The 19,479-nt window shown below is 32.9% G+C and overlaps 1 protein-coding gene across 1 annotated transcript in view; it reads left to right on the top strand.

The window, feature by feature from the left end:
• The first annotated feature begins 1,760 nt into the window (after window positions 1-1,760).
• Window positions 1,761-19,479, top strand: part of LOC126883763 (uncharacterized) — a 256,685-nt gene continuing 238,966 nt past the window's right edge. Inside the window, exon 1 of the mRNA XM_050649427.1 lies at window positions 1,761-1,894. The gene's annotated coding sequence lies outside the window, so the exon portion shown is untranslated. The remainder of the gene's footprint in view (window positions 1,895-19,479) is intronic.

A 19,479-nucleotide genomic window follows, 5' to 3' on the forward strand; every position in this document is an offset into this window, starting at 1 on the left:
TAGTAACTTATTTGTAGAGCAAATAGTGGTCTTTAATTCTGTATAAGCGTTGTTCCGAAAAAATATATAGGTAATAATAAAATCGTAAAAACTTGCTCGCCAAACTTATTTTCTGGGATAGGGGTAGTTTCCGCAGGGATTTTGAAATAACCATAATGTATAAATGTATATATAAATATATTTATAAAGAACCCTAATAATGGAGTAGGATTTTTTCCTACCCCCTTTAAATGAATGAAAATATGTATTCCGGGGCAAATCTTAAAAAAAAAGTTAATCTCATAATAAGCACCTCTTGATATACCAGAAAAAAAAATACCGGACTTGTGTCGAGTTTGCGAAGTTTAATCTCTGTTTGCTACACTAATATACTAATCAAAGAAACAAAAATAAAATTGGTATAGTAAATAATGGAAATTAATGATGACGAGGTCGTTGCTGTTGTGGCAACTCTTTTATTACTCTCCAAAAATCATAACCATAGTATATAATATTTGGTTGCAAACGAATTAAATAATCATCTTGCTAAATTTCAATCATTTTATAGAATGAGTATTCAAATATTTACATTGTTTTATTGTGGGTCCTGGTTTAAAAGAACGATATTTTCTTGTTATTGTCTATTCGAGTACCACTTCAGGTTATAATTATTGTACAGCACTTCGTTCTGCTCCACCACAGAATCCAATGCAATATTAAATTCTTGGTCGCGTTCATTTTACGCATGTAATTAATTAGATAAAACAATGAAACTGATATCGAAAAATAGAAGACGTCCTATTTCATGAAACACGTTTGAAGAAGATAAAAATGTTTTCTGGGCATGAATCACACTCGTTTCATATATGCGGACGTCTATTTGTTTAGCAGTGTTTTATTTCCATGAATCGTGTTTCACCTTTCATTTTTATTTGGTGTGCGCCTTCGGAAGCGTCTTATTGTCTATTAGCCCAGCCGCACACCAAAGAAACATGAAACGTAAATTACGTTTCATGGAAATAAAACAGTGTTAAACAAATAAACGTCCGCCCATTTATGAAACTCTCCGAAAATAAAAATGTGTCATGAGCATGAATCACACTCGTTTCATTGGTAGGCGGACTTTGAGATTTGTTTAGCAGTGTTTTCTTTTCATGAAACATGTTTTTCGTTTCATGTTTCATATTTTTCGGTTTATGTTTCTTTGGTGTGCGGCTGGGCTTAGAGTACCACTTCAGTTTATAATTATTGTACAGCACTTCGTTCTGCTCCACCACAGAATCCAATGCAATATTAAATTCTTGGTCGCATTCATTTTACGCATGTAATTAATTAGTTAAAACAACGAAACTGATATCGAAAAATAGAAGACGTCATATTTCATGAAACACGTTTCAAGAAGATAAAAATGTTTCATGGGCATGAATCACACTCGTTTCATATATATGCGGACGTCTATTTGTTTAGCAGTATTTTATTTCCATTAAACGTGCTTCACGTTTCATGTTTGTTTGGTGTGCGCCTTCGGAAAATAAAAATGTTTCACACGCATGAATCACACTCTTTTCATTTGTATGCGGACTTGTTTAGCATTGTTTAATTTTTATAAAACGTGTTTCACGTTTTATGTTTCATGTTATACGTTTCATGTTTCTTTGATGTGCGGCCTGCCTAATGTAGCAGACCGTATTCAATACCTGTATAATATGAACAAAAATCATGACTCAGCAGACGACATGTTATTTTTATAATCAGACAAATTTCGTAACTGGTGGGCGGCACAGTTATAAAATATTTATTTTCATTGTGTTAAGTTATTTATAGGTATAGTATATGTATACTAATAGACTATAAGTAGATTATAGTAATAGACATAGTGATTGAAATATAATTTTGTGTTAATCCATTAGACCCGGTAAGTTAAATACATCGGAATAATCTAATATAATTTTGTGTTAATCCATTAGACCCGGTAAGTTAAATACATCGGAATAATCTGAGATTAAAACCGTCTATGCATTGATCTATTAATAGATAACAGTTTTAGTTTTATTGAACAGATGTTAGTAAGAAGATATTGTTATTGAATAATATCATTGACTAAAATTCTTTAATTATGTATAGAAATTAATTGGTTATACATAACTGAAAATAGGTAGAAATGTTTTGATGTGAGAAAGCTATTTTTAAGGATATAATATTATGTTTTCAAAAAAATTTCTATTTCGCTCTTAGTGACCTATAAATGATTATCGGATATTTGGTATTTTTCTTCTAGAAATTGTCTAAAAGTAAATAATTTTCTAATATTAATATTTGTTAATATGAGTAATTTTTCCATTCATCGTTAGAAATACTTATTATTATTATAATGAATTATTATTTTCTAGATATGTTTGATATGTTTAGTCTCCGTTTATTTCTCAGGTTATTGACATACATAAAGTTTGACGTTATTTGCCATTACATAAATTTGCCATTTTCATTGAAAAACGACACCTTTTCGGACGGTTTTTTGCAAATACCTTAAACATTTTGCATTTAACGAAAAAAAAAAACTATAAATATAAAATATTTTTTTCTACGGCCGTGATAAAGAGTCCCACACGGCGTGCGTGAAAATAAATTTTCCCGCACGGCGTGCGGGAAAGTAAAATACCTTGTAATATGTCATTATAATATATTATAATACATGCAATAAACTAATATTTAGATATTATTTACTAATTTATTTCAAATTTATCTTATTGTGTTCATGTTTAAATGAAATTAGTGCGATTATTTCATTCATAGGAGATTCTGACCAATAGAAAGCTACAGAAATAAAAATTAAACTGATAATTTTTGATAATATCACGTCGTCAAGTATATTAAGTCAGATGCCCTTCGTTGCTACGAAAAAACACATTCGGTGACATTAATGACAATTAATGTTTTAAAAATTATAAAAGTGATGACTTTCAACCGTCAAATATTTATATCTAACAACTGTGTGTTTAATTGTACTAACTTGTACTTACATAAATAAATTACAATAAAATTTTGGTTTTGAACAGTTTTATTCATGAAATAATCGCTACAAATTGCACTCGACCTCTAAAATTATTATCCAAATTTGCCCTCGTGACATTTTGACATAATTTCACTCCCCTTCGGGTCGTTAAATTAAAACTGTTACAGTGTCACTCGGGAAAAATTCGATAATTTTAGAGCTCTTGTGCAATTACTATTGATTATTTCACTCATAGGAGATTCTGACCAATAGAAAGCTACAGAAATCTGAATTAAATCGATAATTTTTGATAATTTCCCGTCGTTAAGTATATTACTTCAGATGCCCTTCGTTGCTACGAAAAAATACATTCAGTGACATTAATGACAATTAATGTTTTAAAAATTGTAAAAGTGATGACTTTCAATCGTCAAATGTTTATAAAAACTGTGTGTTTAATGGTACTTACATAAATAAATTACAATAAAATTTTGGTTTTGAACAGTTTTATTCATGAAATAATCGCAACAAATTGCACTCGACCTCTGAAATTAATATAGAATTTTTGGTCTCGTGACACTTTGACATAATTTCAGTCGCCTTCGGCTCGTGAAATTAAAACTGTCAAAGTGTCACTCGGGAAAAATTCAATAATTTCAGAGCTCTTGTGCAATTACTACTGATAATTCGATGAAATAAAATTATTTTGACATAATATTTAAAAGTCAGATCAGTAGACAATTACAATAGTTTTGAATCGTCGTCATGGAAACCAATATCGTCGTCGTGGTAACCCATTATATTGAAAGTTTGGTTTTGACAACCTTGTCAAAGAATTATTTTTTATATTTTCACTTTTAAATAAAAATTAATATAACTCTATTTTTTGTGACTTTTTTCCAAACGTACGGCCCTAGAAAAAATATTGTTCTTTACTCATGCGGAAAGTGCCTTCCCCGCACTCGACTGCTTGCTCGAACTCAGCTATCGCGTCGTTCGGATCAACGGCAGTCTCGTGCGTGAAAGTATCACTTTCCGCACTAGTTAGGAAAATAACTATTTAGGCTATTGATTATGTTCAAACTAATAGAGCTAAAAGCAACTAAAACGTTAACGGGATTTTATTGTTTTATATGGTCAATTGAAAAAACCGTGGAATGTATCCATTTAAAGAATTAGTCCCTAGGTACAGGGTGAATTAGGGTGAGTTCTATGCACTTTTCGTACAAACACTTTTACAGAATAATTGTTCCAAGTTAAATTTGCTATCGAAATATCACCTTCTAAAGTCAAAAATATATTTTTGAACAAAAATATTTTCCAAAATAAAGCAAAAAAAAACACGAAAGAAAGCAATTTTATTTTTTGCCCCATAACTTTTTTCCACAAGGATATAGATACAGGCATTGCTGCAAAGAAAAAATACACCCATCCTTCCTCTTTAACCCATTAACCGCCAAGCAAAGAAATACTGCAATATTATGTAATATATTTGATTAACTAGAGTAAAATAAACTTAAACATTCGTAAAAAAATTGTTTTACACTTTGATCATGGCAGGTGTCACAACAACAAAATGGTTCGTTTTCGAACCTTTGGCGGAAATGAGATATAAAAATTGAAATACACAATTTTATTTTTTGTGAAAAGTCTCAAAACATTTAGAGTGTAAATGGACCTGGAATTTTTGATAAACAAAAATAGTATGGTTAGAACATTGCCTACACCTTCTTCAGTTTCTTTCTCAAAAACGAAGTCGAACGGCCCTCTATCTTTTTTAGAAATTATTTTAGATATTTCCAGTTTACACTTTCCAATCCTGTATCTTGCACTGTGCCAGTTGCATAAATTCGACAAATCGACATATTGTCTACAACATTACACAACCTCCCTTATGTAGCCTCCTCCCTCCTCCCCCACCCTAGATTATAACAAAACAATACCAGAATACCCGTCTTTCTAAAGGTACGTATCCACTACGTTCGTAATGTTGTGATAAACCTCGTGATACTATCAGTTTTATTTAGGTTTTTTCCTGGTTTTCCCTCGTGATTTACTATGGAATCTCTAACGCGAGAATTTTACTGTCATCGTTGCATTTGGTTGTCTTTTTAAAGACAGATCACATGCTATGATTTTTTTACGACGGATATTCTTGAGTTGGGATTGATTTCATGTAATCGAATGAACTATCTTTTAGTAAAGTCGTCCCAGGAACGCAACTCATAAATATTGGCGATATCATTTTAAAGTCTTCTACTTTAAAACGTATAATATACGTCTGAATTGCCAATATAAATGAGTCAGATTAAATAAATTATTAGAAGAATTTTTTTACTTAGCAACAACATGTTTATTTTATTTTAATAGTATTTTGTATTTTGACAACGAAACCCGATTTGGGCTTCGAAACGTTAATAAATTCATTTTTTAGTAAAATTGTGGCTTATTTCCCATAAAAAATACGTAATTATAAAAAAATAATGTTTTAATTTATTTGACCACAAAAGTGTTATGCCAATAAAATTACTACAGTAAAAATAAAGTTGTGTCGAAGGATTGAAAATGTCGGACATTTAGAAAATATTTTTGTGATGAAAGCATGAGTTTGGAAATTAAACAAAATTAAATATAGTTACACTTATATCTTCTGGTTGCTTAAAAAATACAAAGATTTAAAAAAATTAACGAATTGTCAAAAAAAATTCTACAAAAAAATGGTGCGTTTTCGCACCTTTGGCGCTAAATGGGTTAAAATAACATCTGGTAGAAGTATCTAGGATTTATATTTTCCGAAATATGATTTTTCAAAATTCGCCGCTCACAGCATTTTTGTGCCATTTTCCCCATTATTTCGCAAACATTTTCTTGTAACTTTTTTATACGCATTTCTAGGTAAGTATATGCTATGATATATTTAGTTGTAAGAAAAGTCAATTACCATTAAAATGACTTGTATAAAGTTGTATGACTATTTTTAAGCAAGTTACGGTTTTTCAAAGTTTTATAATTTTAACGGTTTTTGATATTTTTTACGATCATTTTTTTAATTTCTCATGATAACATTTTTGTTGTACATTTTGGTCTACACATTGTGCAATAAAGAATAAAGCTTATTTTCTTTAATTTAAAATGGTGTATTGTAAAAAATTCTAGGACAATTTTTTTTTAAACAAGATATCCATATGATAGCCAAGAAAAATTTGGAAAATATTTATTTTTTTCAATCAGAAGAATATAATTGCATTTTACAACATAATTTTTAATTCCAAATAACTTTTCTTAATAACACTTTTCGATATTGTGATATATAAAAGTACTTCACTCTTGAGCGAAATTAATATCTTTTATCACATCTCGTATACTATTAATAAAATTTTATATCTGATGACTGCATCATAGATTATAGCCTATGCAGAGCATTTTATAAAGAATAATGTTTTTAATAAATAAAAAAGTTTTCCATATGGGTATGAGTCCAACTTAGTGGCACATAATTGCATGTGTATATGTCACATTTTTTTATGCATGGAAAGATTCAAGGAAGGCGCAGCATAGATAGGAGCAAAATGTCCTGGCTGAGAAATCTCAGATAATGGTTTGGATGCAGCTCAACTGAAGTCTTTCTGGCTGTAGTATCAAAAGTGAGAATAGAAATGATGATTGCCAACCTTCGTCGCGGAGATGGCAAGTAAAGAAGATGTCACATTTTGACAAAGCATATCTTGTTTAAAAATAATCCATGAATTTTTTGCAATACACTATTTTAATGTAAAGAAAATAACTTACTTTTTTCTGTATATCCGCTGTCAGCTGGTAGGTAGAGAGGATATTTAAAAGTTCGTGAACGCCAGTAGTGACAAGTCAATGGAAGTTTGCTGGAAATGTGACATAAATGTCAAAGTGATAAATTTAAAACATTGAAGTTAAAAACATTTATAGGAAAAAATATTAGTTGACCAAAGCTGCGGCTTATATTTTTACCTTAAATATTACGTTTTAAATATTAAAATTTGGTTTTTATACACTTAAATATAATATTAATCTATTAATTTAAGCGCCATATACACGATAATTATTGTCAAAGTATCATAACTAGGAAAGAGGGAAACTAATATTCGCCAGTCAATACGTCAAAATGTGGTCAAAATAATAAGCAAAATCTTAAAAAAATAGTGTAATTATTTCTTTACATTGTAAATTAATATTACATGATAGGAATTAAATAATAAATTTGAAACAATTATTTTCTATTATTCGTAATGGTTGGGGAACACGGTATGCTAAATTTTCAGTCACCCGAGCGTTATGGGGACCTATTGGGTTGTGGTTATTAGCTCTAAAAGCCAAAAAAACTTAAGTAAAATTTTCAATTTTAGTGGGGACTTTCCATTTTTAATTTAATTTTCCATTTCCAAAAATCGTTTTTTCTGATTAGAGCGCCATCTATGCATAATTCAAAAAAATGTGTCGAATAAAATTTGCTTATTTTTACGTAAAGAATCCAAATCTGCAACAAAAATTTGGGTGTCCCATTTAAGATTTTAAAGTGTTTTACAAACCACCTTCTTGGGGGGTCGTATTTGGTACTATTCGATATATTTTTCAAAACCATTTTGAAAGTGTATTTTGCAATTTTTCGATCTGATGTTCATTTGCGAAATATCGCGGGGTTTGTACTTAAAATTTTAGATTTACCCTCCACCACTCTCCGTGGGGTGGAGGGTAAATGAGTGGAGTCATGTTTAGTACCATTCGATAGATTTTTGAAAAATATTGAAGAAGCACTTTTTAGTTTTTCGATCTGACGTTCATTTTGCGAAATATTCGCTTTTTTTTTGTGAAATTTTTTGACTCGCCCCTTTTCTTACGCCCGCTCAAATCGTCAGATTTTTGAAATATACACTCTTTTGCATGTATTTAACTTACCTTATCTTAATCTGACAATTTCGAGTATTTTTAAGGATAAATTTTTTTTGGGCCCCCCATGATGATGGGCACTTAGCTTCGGCTCCAATACTATTTAAATGGGATTAATTTTTTTCCAAATCCTGAGAAAACTAATAAGTATTATTGAAAAAACGCAGAATGGAATATTGTGTTCTTACCGATTGCCGAAATTCTTTGAAAACTTTTGTAATGTTTATTTTAATAAGTTACAGGGGTGAAAAACTAAGAGAAAATGTAGTGGATTTTTAATTTCAAATATCTCGTTCAAAAGAAAATTTTTATTTATTCTAAGGGACTTTTGGTCATCGATAATAATTTATTCTTTCATTCTGCGTTTAAATTTTATAAAAATATTTATTATAGTCTAAGAGCTGGGAGCGGATTTTGTGCGTGATAAGTAATATGGAAAAACTATACGGGTATATGTTGAATTAGTTGTGTATATGACTTTCACCAACGGCCGGAAACCAGAGTTGGGGCCGAGGGTGGTTATAAGGGGTCAAAGTCGCGGTTTTATTATTTTTTTTATGACGCTCATGATCGAGATAGTGTACCAAAATTTGGGAATAAGTAGGTCACGAAGTACCCAAGTAAAATCTCTAGGGGCTCAACGCTGCGTGGCCGACAAAGGGGTGGTGGTAGGGGTGAATATAAAAAATATAAGGTTTTTTTGCGACGTTCGTGCTTGAGATAGTGCACCAAAATTTGTGTATAAGTAGACCATGACATAAATAATTAAAATCCCCAGAGCCGGAAACCAGAGTGGGGAAGGAAGGTAGTTATAAGGGGTCAAATTTTCGTTTTTTTTATTTTTTTTTGTGACGCTCATGATCGAGATAGCGCGCCAAAATTTGGGAATAAGTAGGTCATGACGTAACTAAGTAAAATCTCCAGGAGTGGAGCGCTGCGTGGCCGACAAAGGGGTGGGGCAGGGGTGAATTTAAAAAAATGTAAGGGGTTTTTTGCTACGTTCGTGATTGAGATATTGCACCAAAATTTGGGAATAAGTAGACCATGACATAACTAAGTAATATCCCCAGAGGCGGAAACCAGAGTGGCGGACGAGGGTAGTTATAAGGGGTAAAATTCGCGGTTTTTATTATTTTTTTTTTGTGGCGCTCATGATGGAGATAGTGAACCAAAATTTGGGAGTAAGTAGGTTATGACGTAACTAAGTAAAATTTTCAGGGGCAGAACGCTGCTTGGGGTACAAAGGGGTGGTAGGCAGGGGTGAATATAAAATTATATGGGGTTTTTTTGCCGTCAGTGATCGAGATAGTACACCAAAATTTGGGAATAAGTAGATCATGACGTAACTAAGTAAAATCTCCTAGAGTGGAACGCTGCGTGGCCGACAAAGGGTTGGGGCAGGAGTGAAAATAAAAAAATGTAAGGGGTTTTTGGCGTTCGTGATTGATATAGTGCACCAAAATTTGGGAATAAGTATACCATCACATAACTAAGTAATATCCCCAGAGGCGGAAACCAGAGTGGCGGACGAGGGTAGTTATAAGGGGTAAAATTCGCGGTTTTTATTATTTTTTTTTGTGGCGCTCATGATGGAGATAGTGCACCAAAATTTGGGAGAAAGTAGGTTATGACATTACTAAGTAAAATCTCCAGGGGCGGAATGCTGCATGAGGGACAAATGTTGTGCAGGGTCACAAAAATAATACACACTGCGACTTTGACCCCTTATAACTACCCTCATCCCCAACTCTGGTTTCCGGCTCTGGGAATTTTACTTAGCTAAGTGATGGTCTACTTATTCCCAAATTTTGGTGCAATCTCTTAATCACAAACGTCGCAAAAACCCCTTATATTTTTTGTATTCACCCCTGCCCCACCCCTTTGTCGGCCACGCAGCGTGCCACCCCTGGAGATTTTACTTAGTTACGTCATGACCTACTTATTCCCAAATTTTGGTGCACTCCCTCGATCATGAGCGTCACAAAAAAAATAATAAAAACGTCGAATTTGACCCCTTATAACTACCCTCATCCCCAATTCTGGTTTCTGGCTCTGGGGATTTTACTTAATAATGTCATGATCTACTTATTCCCAAATTTTGGTCCACTATCTCAATCACGAACGTCGCAAAAAACCCTTTATATTTTTTATATTCACCCCTACCCCCACCCCTTTGTCGGCCACGCAGCGTTACGCCCCTAGATATTTAACTTAGTTACGTCATGACCTACTTATTCCCAAATTTTGGTGCAGTATCTCGATCATGAGCGTCATAAAAAAAATAATGAAATCCGCCATTTTGACCCCTTATAACTACCCTCGGCCCCAACTCTGGTTTCCGGTCGTTGGTGAAAGTCATGTACACAACTAATTCAACATATTCCCGTATAGTTTTTCCATATTACTTATCACGCACAAAATCCGCTTTTATCTCTCCGACTATTAGTTTTTTCAGGATTTGAAAAAAAATGGACACCATGATATTTTCCAAATCGAACATTCGCTATCTTTGTCATACAGCGCACTGAGTCAAGTAGAATATGATGACAAGACAGTGACAATTTTAAATATTTGACATAGCATCGGGAATATGTTGAGCTGTTAATTAAATAATATTGATAGTGTATTTGATAAATAATTATTGATGCTTAATAAAAAGTTAATTGTTTGTTCTTTATGGAGCATAAAAGCAGAGAATTGATCAGGATATATTCTGTGATCCAAACATTTTGTTGTTAAAGATGTTCAAAATTGTAAGCGTTCCATAGTAACAATATATTAATAAAAAATCCCTTTATACGCCCGTCAATGAGAGCAAGCACACGTTATTACCTCCGAATTCTATCCTACTGCATAGATTTTAATGAAATTTTAGGAGTAGCCTGAAAATATCTCCTTATTGAAAGTCTACCCTATGCCGATGTGTGCTTTTGTTTTGGGGGCCGTTCCCACCCCTTCTAGGTGGTGGAAAATTTTTTGGTTAAACAACTGCGGAAGTTACTAGAGAACCTAATACTAAGCAAAAACTTTTCTATAATTTTTTTTTTCGAAAACTCAATGCTTTTTGAGTTATTCCTGGTTGAAAATTGGCCATTTTCATTGAAACACAACACCTTTTCAAACGGTTTTTTGCGAATACCTTAAAAACTATATTACCTTAAAATACCTTAGAATACCTTAAAAACATCTAACTAAAAAACCATATAAACATTTGTGTACCTAGCTTATAAAATAACAAAGAGATTCTTTTCTTTATGAATCTTCTAGTTAAAACACAAAAAGAGATATGGTAGGTGAAAAAAAATTGTTTTCTTGGTGCATGCTCAAATCGGTAGTGTATTTGACTTGAAATAAGAGAGAAACGGTCGATTTTAGGTTTATAATGCTACCAATAACTTTTGTTGTGCTTAAAAAGACCTTTAAAATAAACAATATTAAATGTCGATTACATTGAAACTATGAAAGATAAAATGTAAAAAATTTAATGACTAACTCATTTTAAGAAAAAAATGAGAACTATATTTAACCCCTCATCCACAAGAATTTAAATGCATCTCTTATCATTTTCGAGTTACATGGAGAAATAGGAATATTTTTAAGAAATTTTAAAAAGGCGCTTAATAATTTGATATTATTTTTTTCAAAAACCATTTATTTTAAACCCGCCCAACTATTTGAACCTAAAAATAGCACTATAGTAAAATGTATTGTAGAAGGAAAATGATGCATTTAAATTCTTGTGGATGAGGGGTTAAATATACTTCTCATTTTTTTCTTAAGATACGTTAGTAATAAAGTTTTTTACAGTTTATCTCTCACAGTTAGAATGTAATCGACATTTAATATTGCTTATTTAAAACGTCTTTTCAAGCACAACAAAAGTTATTGGTAGCATTATACACCTAAAATCGACCGTTTCTATGTTATTTCAAGTTAAATACACTGATTTGAGCATGCACCAAGAAAACAAGTTTTTCCACTTAGCATATTATCTCTTTTTGTGTTATAACTAGAAGATTCATTAAGGAAAGAATCTCTCTGTTATTTTATAAGCTACAAAAATGTTTTATATGGTTTTTTTAGTTAGATCAATAGTTTTTAAGGTATTCGCAAAAAACCGTTTAAAAAGGTGTTATGTTTCAATGAAAATGGCCAATTTTCAACCACGAGTAACTCAAAAAGTATCGAGTTTTCAAAAAATAATTATAGAACAGTTTTTGCTTAAAATTAGGTTACCTAGCCTCTTCCGTGGCTATTTTAACCAAAACATTTTTCACCCCTGAGAAGGGGTGGTAACCACCCCCCAAGACAAAAGCACACATCGGCATAGGGTAGACTTTGTTTCTTGGGCTATTCCCTTCTTGGGCTATTCCCTACTTACTGTCAAAATATCACGTAAATCGATATAGCAGGATGGAATTCGGAGCAACATACCCTTATTGACTGCCCTATCAATATTTTTTCTCTTTTTTCGATTGGGTATTAGTTTTTGTTGTACAGCATATAAATTATTATAATCACTGAATACATAGTTAGTGAAAAAACTGTCATATTTATTAACTGAATTAATAATTTGCTATTATACAAGCAGTGGCGCACCCAGAATTTTCCTCTAGGGGGGGTTGGCTTGGGCGGGGTTCGGACAAATAATTCCTGACAAAAATCCCCCCAAATTATCCCTGGACAAAAAATTCCCAGACAAAAAATCCATATGAAATATTTGCTACCGAATAGTTCTCTAAAAGTTTTCCCGTGAACGCAATCGACTCAAATGTTTAGTTCAGCCTCTGTGTATAAGAGTTATAACAATGGCCATGAAACTGCTTTTCGGCACGACAATAATGATTAAGTAATTAAGATTAAGCATGAATTATTGTCATTTCGATTACCAAATTTCAAATTCCAAGTACATGCCGAAAACTTCAAATTTTACATGACAAACGACTGTGAGTTTTTTTTAAATCGTGGAAGATATGAAGAATGAGCTAAGGCTGTGGAAATCATGTTGTAATTATTCGCTTAAATCTTTTGCTCACTCTCCCTTGAATAACTAAGTTCAAAACATTGCCTATTGTCTGTGTGCACCCATGAAAATTTTTTGCGCTATTAAGAATCTTTAGCTTCGTTATCAAAACGCAAAACACAGGTTTTTGACATAGCTTTTGAAGCAGGTTTCTGAAATTTGCTTGCAGTGAATTGAAACTGATGACTAAATATTTTTCGTTATGTATTACTAAAGATATTGCTACCATACGCCGAAGAAATAGTTGGTGACTACCAGTGTGATTTCAGGTCCGGAAGATCTATTTTTGATCAAATATTTACTATTAGACAAATGCTTGAAAGGATTGGGAGTATAATCAAGACGTGCATCATATCTTTATAGATTTCAAACAGGCTTATGATTCAATTAATCATCCTACATTATGGAATACAATGACCGAGCTGGGCGTACCCAAGAAACTAACTGCGGTAACGTAAATCTGTGTAGGTAACTTCTTTGCACAAGTTTGAAGAGGTGGGGAAATATCAAATGCTTTCTAAGTAAATTCTGGACTGAGACAGGGAGATTCGTTGTCCCCATTGTTGTTTAACCTGGCCTTAGAATATGCCATGCGAAAAATTTATCCAAATATCATACCAGACATACCTAGCTGCTCGGGGAGAGGCCAGATGGGGGAAAGTCTGTAAGACGGCCTAGAAAAAGGTGGAAAGATGCAGTCAGAGAAGATCTGGAGAAAATGGGAGTGAGAAAATGGGAAATAGTGGCACAGGGCCGACACATGGAAGGCAATAGTAAACCACTCGCAAGGATACTCGAAGAGTTATAATATCATTGATGATGATAATAACTAAATATTTTTGACGTTAAATTTACAAAAAGTAACAGGTTTTTTGGATTACAATCAAGATTATCGTTTTCAGGACCAGCAGTTCTCATCACGAATAGGCAATGTTTTGAACATAGTTATTCAAAGCAGAGTGAGTAAAAGATTTAAGCGAATAATTACAACATGGTTCCCACAGCCTTAGCGCATTCCCCATATCTTCCACGATTTTTGAAAAAACATGCTTAATCTTAATTGGTAATCGTTATTTTCGTGCCGAAAAGCGGTTTCATGGCGATTGCTATAGCTCTCACGCACTGAGGCTGAAAAATATTTGAGTCGATTATATTAACGGGAAAATTTTTAGAGAACTATTCGGCAGAAAATATTTCTTGGTGATTTTTTTTCCGGGATTTTTTTGTGGGGATATTTTGTCCAAAAAAATTTGTGGGGATTACTTGTACGGGATTTTTTGTCTTGGGATTATTTTTTCCGGGAATTTTTTGTCTGGGAATTTTTTGTCCAGGGATAATTTGTGGAGATTTTTTGTCCTGGATTATTTGTCCGGGGATTATTTGTCCTGGCTTCGCTTGGGCACCGAAAATTTTTTGTATTGTTTCTGAGAGACAAGTTGCATTTTCCTACTATTCTTTATATTTTTTTATATGCCCTGGGAGGGGTTTTAACCCCCAAAACCTCCCCCTGGGTGCGCCACTGTATACAAGTAGCAATTATCCAAGAACATGCATAAGCCATAATGATGACATTTTCAAGTTGTAATGTTTATATATAGGGTGGCCCAAAAATTTCAAAATTGTAGAACATCCCTAGGCACCCTCTCATTTTTTTACTTTGCCTAATAGAAGTAAATCCCTAAAGTTTCAATGTCATAGGTGGAGTGGAAAGCAGTGCTCAAAGTCTTCAAAGTTTTGAAAATTTCGCAATTTCGTCGAATTTTCAAAAATTAATATCTTACATTATTTTTTTGTTTCAGATGCTGAAATTGTGAAAATTGTGCATTTAAAGACTTAAGTAATTGATATATATATAAAAAAACTGATAATATTTGTCTTAAAAGACTATTTTGATACTAGTAGAAAATACGAGTCAAGTGCAAAAAGTGAACAAAAGTAAGAACTGTGATTTGTGCATGTGCGTAGTCATGGCTTCGCCCTCCACTTCAACGCGTAAAGCAGACAATATTTTTTTAATTGGAATAAGAGAATTAGAACCCATATCTCAGTTGAACCAACTACCTTCTGAAGGCAAGTTCTTCTCAGATTTCATTTTTTCCTAAACGAGAAAAAATCCATAAGGAATGCTAGCCACTTAACCTTGGAAGAAGTGATGTCAGTATGGCAAAAGGCTGCGATTCCTACCAGATTAAAAAAACATTGTATTGAAAAAGTTGAGAAAATACACAATGAATGGCTTATGCTAAAGAAAAATAAAGGAAGAAACTCCGATGCCCAGAACAGAAGACAAAATCTGTTTGTAGAGCAGCTCGATCAGCTTTTTGATATTGCTCACAGTGAAGCCCTGGTTATGTGTAAAGTATATGAGGACAGACAGTTTCTAATAGATCAAAGAACTGACAGAAAAATGATCATAACATCAGAAGACAAGGAATATAAAAAAAAAACAGGAGAGAATCCTTGAAAGAAAGTTAAAAGAACAAAAAAGACTTCAAAAAGCTCAAGAGGGAACCGCTTCGCCTCTGGTGACTCCGACTGCTTCCTGCCAAAGTTCAGAGGATGATTCATCAGATGAGTGTACTCCAGTAAAACACAGCTCATCAGAAGAAGAGCTGTATAAACCATCATCATTATCTTCGGCATCCCAAAGAAACAAAAGAGATTCACACACAGACTTGTCATCTCCACCAATCGCAAAGAGAAGTTTGTTTTCCACACATGTTGTTAGTGCATTGGATCGCAACAAAATTTCTGATAGGGAAGCTTTAAGATTAATGGCTCCTATCGCAGCAGCTCTCGGTCATGATCCCAGTGAATTGCCGCTCTCAAGAAGCACTATTCAACGGGAAAGGAAGGAAGCACGAAAAACTATATTTCAAACTATTAAAGAATCTACCTCTTTTGATAATCCCGTCATTGTACACTGGGATGGAAAAATTCTTCCTGATATTTTGGGAAGTGACAAGGTAGACCGTTTGCCTGTCATAGTATCTTGTCCTGCTGACAATACAGATAAATTGCTTGGTGTACCAAAATTAGTTGGTGGTACTGGTGAAAATTCAGCTAATGCTGTTTACAAAAAGCTTACTGAATGGGGTTTGGGTAAAAAGGTAGTGGGTATGTGTTTTGACACAACATCTGTAAACACAGGGTTGAAAAATGGAGCTTGTGTTCTGATTGAACACCTAGTTGAAGGAGAATTGTTATGGCTAGCATGCAGACACCATGTTTTAGAGATTGTACTCAGTAAAGTATTTACTTTCTGTTTTGGTCCCTCCAGTTCACCTGATATACCTATATTCAAAAGATTCAAAGCAGCATGGCAATATATCAGACAAGATAGTTATCAGTCTTTGGGAAACATTCCTGGCAGTGAAGATTTCAAACAATCTGCAGTTGATGTTCTCCAAGTTGCCTTAAAAGGCAAAAATCAGCCTCGGGATGACTATATGGAGTTGATTGAGCTGGCTTTAATTGCTTTAGGCCACACTCCAGCCAAAACTCATTGGAGAGCTCCTGGTGCGGTACACCACGCCCGTTGGATGGCTAAGTTGTTATATGGCATCAAAATCTATTTGTTTCGTGATGACAGTGGTTTCGTGACAACGCAAAGGGAGAAAGCTCAGCTTGAACGCTTTGTGAAATTTGGAGTTCTTGTCTACGTCAAGTACTGGGTAGAAGCTCCTTTAGCTTCAAATGCTCCATGGTCAGATCTCTCACTGTGGAATGATATGACAAAGTACCATGATATTGATCCTGAAGTAACTGAAATTGTCAAAAAGGCTTTCAAATCTCATCTTTGGTATCTTTCGGATGAGTTGGTTGGTTTGAGTCTGTTCTCAAAAAAAGTATCTGTTGATGATAAGGTGGAAATCGTTGAAAAAATGAAATGTGAGCCTGCTGAACGGAAAGTGAGAGGCAATTCAGCACTCCTAACTGAGAAAGCGCGTTTGGCTGATTTTGCTTCAAAAAGATCACTGCAGTTACTTGAGAAATTGGAAATCAATACCAATTTTTTCACCAAAAACCCAGATGAATGGACCGATGACCAAGAGTATATCAAAGGTCAAAACATCATCAGAAATCTGAAAGTTGTTAATGACTTGGCTGAAAGAGGAGTAAAGCTGTTTGAAGAGTTTAACAAGCTGTTAACAAATGATGAAGATGAAAAGCAGGTGCTTCTCCAGGTCATAGAAGCTAACAGAAAGATGGTGCCTACAAAGACTACAAAACAAGCGATCGTCGATAGTTTGAAAATATCAACAAAAGATTGATCGCCCACAGCAAATTCTTTTCATGAATATCATTGCATTGTTTTAATGTACCTTTATACTGTAAATAAAATACATTTAGTTTACTTACTTTGAGCTGTTTTTTCTTGATTTTTAATTCCCTCAAATATTCCGATTTTCTAAAATTATGCCCAACATAAAATGTCTTTGAGCACTCCTTTCCAAATGGAATATCATCTTGAAATTTTGCATAAATACTATTAATATTATAAGTAAAAAAGTTAGAGGGTGCCCAGGTGTCTAATATAACTTTGAAAAATTAACATTATAATGTGGGCCACCCTATTATATATCCATACCAGTGAGAATTTTACTGCACGTAATTTACCGTGTAAAGACAGAAAAATTAGGGATAGCCGTAAAATATTTGTGAATTATGTACCCATGGCGTTAATACACAACAATTACTTTATTTTTTTTACGTATGAGTGTAAAACGAAAATCGGTATGGTAATTCCAACTGTAAAACAAGGCCACTGATTGATACGATTAAGAAGCAAACTCGAATATAATTTTTTGAATCATTTTATAGAGCTTATACCTACCAGATCAATTTTATATTACAGAAGTTTTCTTTATGGATCAGCGACAAAAGCTCGTTTAAATAAATTGAATCGAATACAATAGAAAACCAATATATTTTCAATTTAGGCATAGGACCCCTTAAATCCACTCCTATGCTGACCCTTTTTCAGAATGTAAAGAGGCCAGCTTTTAAGAGGTCTATTTTTGGGAAAAAATTGTTTTAAATTATCAGTTAAATAATGAAAACCAGTTGTTAAAAAATTTTGTCATCTCTCTGTTCAAAATTTATCAAATACACGGCTGGCAAATAAAACTATTCTACAATACCAATAAATCTACATTATAGATAATTCTTTATTTATTCTACTAATTCTTGAACTTTTCGCATCTCACTTTTTCTTCGTACTTGTCTATTACCCGTTACGTATTACTTTATTTTTTTTTAATTATATATTTGAAATTAAAAATCACACTAAATTTTCTCATTTTTTCGCCCCCGCAACTTATTAAAATAAACATTGTAGAAGTTTTCAGGGACTTTTGGTCCTCGGTAATAATGCAATCTTTCATTCTGCGTTTAAATTTTGAATAAATCAAAAATATTTTTTAGTATTCTCAGAATTAAAAAAGTGAGTGGACTTAAAACACATTGTCGCGAAATTTTGCGCCTACGCCCTTAAAGAGATATATAAGTTTCTCTTTCCCATCTGTCCATATTGTACGGTATATTCCAAAATTATTTTCAATTATTTTTAGTTTTGAAAATTTTACCTCTTTGTCTATGATTTTTATTTCTGTTTGAATCTAATTTTTATTATTACCCATATTATCTTTAAATTTATATTCACCCTTTTCCTTAGTGGGTGATTTTTAATTTATTTGTGTTTTTTATTGTTCGTTCCACAAATTGTAATTAAGTTATGGGAAAAAATTGTTAATCTTTTTCAAAACAAAACACAATAAATATTATTATGTGCATAAAACATCAGATAATTATAATATGCATATTGTATGGGAGGAAAGTATGCTAAATTTGCAGTTACTCGAGCGTTATGGAAACCAATTGGGTTGTCAAGAGTAGGTACTAGAATCAAAATAAGTTAAGGTAAGTTTTCGGTAAAATGGGGGCTTTCCATTTAAATAAATTTTCCATTTCCAACAATCGTTTTTTCCGATTATACCCCCATTTATCCATAATTCTAAAAGAAAATCTCAAATAAAATAATTCATTTTTAACCCGCCGTTACACGCGTCTTCTATTGTGACGTGGTTGCACGCGTATGAGCGTCGCCCTCACCTACATAAATTTGACTTATTTCGAGGAAGAATGAATGTCAACCTGTATAAATATAAAATTGGTTGTACTCACATATCATGGAAAGTCTTGTAAACCAATTTTTTTTATTAATTTAACAAAACAAAATAAAAATAATATATATCAAAGTATAAAAATGTCACATACAAAAAGCAAAAATAATATGATAATAGACAAAAGAGATATTCAATACACAAATGAAAAGTTTTAAAAATATTGTACACATCTACAGATAATAAATACATCTACTCAGATTCTTCCTCCTTTATTTCCCAACAGGAATTTCACTAGAAATTACAGTACATTAAGTTTTTGTGTGTTCCTTACAAATTGATCTTCTACAATTTGGCTTGCAGCATTTTGTCTGAGTTTTTCTGTTCTTCTTAGGATAGTATGCACATTTATTAGATACTTGTTTCATTTCTACAAGCTC

This window comes from Diabrotica virgifera, chromosome 4, assembly GCF_917563875.1.
Source record: "Diabrotica virgifera virgifera chromosome 4, PGI_DIABVI_V3a".
Lineage (NCBI taxonomy): Eukaryota > Metazoa > Arthropoda > Insecta > Coleoptera > Chrysomelidae > Diabrotica > Diabrotica virgifera.